The sequence below is a fragment of the Coenobita brevimanus genome, chromosome 58 (assembly GCF_032717465.1).
Source record: "Coenobita brevimanus isolate Jiangsu-jjx chromosome 58, ASM3271746v2, whole genome shotgun sequence".
NCBI lineage: Eukaryota > Metazoa > Arthropoda > Malacostraca > Decapoda > Coenobitidae > Coenobita > Coenobita brevimanus.
This window is the reverse complement of record NC_137011.1, coordinates 13584642-13588193: the sequence shown is the minus strand read 5'-3', so window position 1 is coordinate 13588193 and position 3552 is coordinate 13584642.

The window sequence follows — 3552 nt, the reverse complement described above, 5'->3', positions numbered from 1 at the left end:
TAAGGATGAGGTACTGAATTCTATTCTAGGTGCAATCGGTCGAAGATCATAGTCACTCGAGAAAGTAACTGTCCTGCACTCAAACCGACTGGTGATTCCGAATGTTGCCCCCTCTGAGGTCTATTTCTTGTTATTGTTTATTATTTCTGCTGCCAGAGAGACTTGTTGAGGCTGGAACAGCACAATAATACAGGGGTTAATAAGGGCTATGGCTAATTCTTCTAGCTGGAAAAGTCTACCCTGAACTAAATTGAATCGAGTGGAAATAACAAGAGTGAAATAAGAGTGAAATAGGAAAGACGTGTTCTATTGAAAGAGTGAAAAAGAGAAACAATCCCTTCTGCCTTTGCTTTACTTTATATAGTATTACCATTATACTGTTTTTGTTATTATTATTTGTTATTACTATTATTATTATTATTATTATTATTATTATTATTGTCATTATTTTCATCACCATTAATAATATTATTATTTTTATTGTTGTTGTTATTATTTTTATTATGAATATTGTTGTTTTTTTTATAATTATAATCATTGTGATATAATTCTCTGTCATCTTAAGGGAACAGTACTTCAAGTGAGTGGATGGTAGGCGTCACCACCAACATATACCACTGCGTTTTCTCCCTTCTTTTCCCACGCTAGAATTAGTACGTCATATATTTTCCCAGTCCATGGCCACGAACTTCAAGCTAACTCTGTTTTTCATTCACTACCGTCCTGTCCACAATCTCCACTACCGGTATAAGCTTGGCGTTACTTTTATGGCTAATCTTACGAAATCTGTTTTACTACACAATGGCGCCACTTTCTCGACAACAACGCCACTTTTTCTAAATGGTCAATGCTTACTCTAAGGCATCGCCAGTTTAACAACAACGACGTCACTTACTGTACACAATAGATACCTGTTCAAAAACATAGCTACTTTCTCATCAGCAACGGCACTATTCTACAAAATCAGTACCTACTCTAAAACATCGTTACTATCTCAACAGCAAGTACCGGGACATTTATTGCACAGAATGGATACTTACTCTAAAACATCGCCACTTTGTCAAAAACAAAGCAACTTAAATAATAAATAATACATGAGTACATGCTCTGTGGCCTACATTCGTGTTAGGTGAACAGACTACCCAGCACCTTTATTTAGAAGTTTATTTCAGCGCTGAGTACATTAATATATTCCCGCCTGTTTTGATGCTAACCGTCTTTATTGTAAAAAGATGCCAGCCAGCTAGCCATCATCCAGTCCTTTACTGCCTCATCGGGAGGGACAGGACCGGTGGAAAAGATACGTTTTCTTGATATTTAACGAGAGGCCTACCAGCGTCTCTTGGTCCATAGCGTCATTACATGAGCAATAAACGCCAACCATCCCTCAGAGAAAAACATTTATGGCTCCATCTCCACCCATTTAGACCACCAAGCGTCTGTTTGGCTGGCTCTATGGTTACCACCCAGCGTAGTAAACTGTTTCCTGGATTATGAAAGCACTTGACACCCAGTGTAGAGCGACCTTACGGTAGCTCTTCACTGGCTGGGTCGTGTGTCCCCTCACCTACCACAGTGGTATTAAGGTACAATTAACAAATACAGAGGTAGGCCTACCTGTAAATAGCACCCCAATAGAAACTTACCTAATGGTACTATTGGTACAAAATCTTATATGCCGAGGGGACGGTTCACTCTGCTGGTGTGGGCGTGGGCGTAGCAATGGGAGAGGGAAGTGAAAAGTGATGCACGATAGACATTAATAATGCTGAGTGAGCTGTCCTTGCAACACACAACAAATCGTCCGGCGCAGTGGATGAGAAGCGCTATATACGAACAACCCAGTGTAACTGTTAAGATGTGTTAGAATGTCTCCTGAACTGACGGGAGTACGAACCTTAGACCCGTTTCTTAGGTGTCACAGAAAGCTCCCTTGCACCTCTGCCTTGACGTTCATTTTGCACAAAACACCTCATTTATGCTATTACCCGTCCCAGCCCCGGAGGGGCTAGGGGACGGATATTGTTTTCACTCGGTTTGTCTGTTTGTTTGTCTGTCTGTCCACCTGTCTTCCTATTAACAACTTAGCGCGAAAACTACTGGTGCAATTTTGACTAAAATTACAAGAATGGTGGGATATGACCTTCTGAACACCTGATAAAATCTGGGGCCAAATTGGTCCAAGGTCCAGGCTGTTGACCCCACAAAATGTAAAAAAATATATATATAGTTTTCCTCACCATAACTCCTTTCAAATTCGTCATATCGACATGAAACCAAAACCTAAAGATGCTTCTTTCAAGCATGCATCCTGTAACATGCCTCGTTACATCAGAGGGGTCACCCCCCATTTGACGGTAGGTGAGTCAGTGTCAGGTGGGTCGAGCCTAAAATTTCAAATGGGCATAAAATTGTCAGTTTTAACCCGGTTTACTCCAGCTATGATAATGTGACATCTTTGACTAGATATCCTGTTGTGTTTATACGTCAGCACTAAAATGACTGCCGGGGACAGGTTTGCTGCTCCTTGGCACCGCTACTTGTTATAACTGTCTTAATATGCGGATAGTCTGCATCAGTAACAACCACGAACACACTGCGGTGTAATATAGAGAATAAATCGCTAAGAAAGAAGCGTTACCATCCCAGAGGAGACTATGGTATAAGTGCAAAATAATTTCTTTGGAAGAAGTGTTACGAAATCTCCTAAGCCTCTAACAAGGGAACCCATACGCTGTTGTTATGAACTGTGGTCCACATTGTTTTCAGAGTCCTCTTACAAGACACTAGCCAGCCGTTATGCAGAGAACGAAGTCCAGTCAGTAATTTCCGGTTCGTGCGTGTGTGTGTGTGTGTGTGTGTGTGTGTGTGTTTCTTCAACTATCTCTGGATCTGCGCTGAAGTGGGCATGTTAACAGGAAAACTGCCAAACTAGACACGATTTCCTGTCCATCAATCAAGCTCCGATGTGATGGCACACCCTTTAGTTCTGATCTCCCCCCCCCCTCTCTCTCTACTACTACTACTACTGCTACAACTACTACTATAAATACTACTACGCTGTACTTGTTCAATTGTCCTATCAAACTTATTGCAATATTTTTTCCTTTCTTCACTTCTGGAAGGTGTTGCTAGTATTTATTTTTTGTGCAGAGTATTGCCGGAGGGTGCAGAGGATGGGGAGAGATTTTTGTTGTACTCACCTTTTCTTATACACTTGCGGCTAAGGTTACCCATTATCTTTATTAATAACGCCGGACCACCTCGCTGGAAACGGGGTATGTGTGGTCTCTCTCTCTCTCTCTCTCTCTCTCTCTCTCTCTCAGTTTTCCTCCTATAGTTTACCGTTATCTACTTCTACTTCTCAGTTTTCCCTTCCCCCCCTCCCTTTCTCTCTCCTCTGTCTGTCTGTCTCTGTCTCTGTCTCTGTCTCTGTCTCTGTCTCTCTCTCTCTCTCTCTCTCTCCCTCGCGAATGGCGGGAGACAGAGATTGGAGGTTTCGGAATGACATTCCTGATCGAATTGGCCAACGTAATCCCCCCCTTCTGTGAG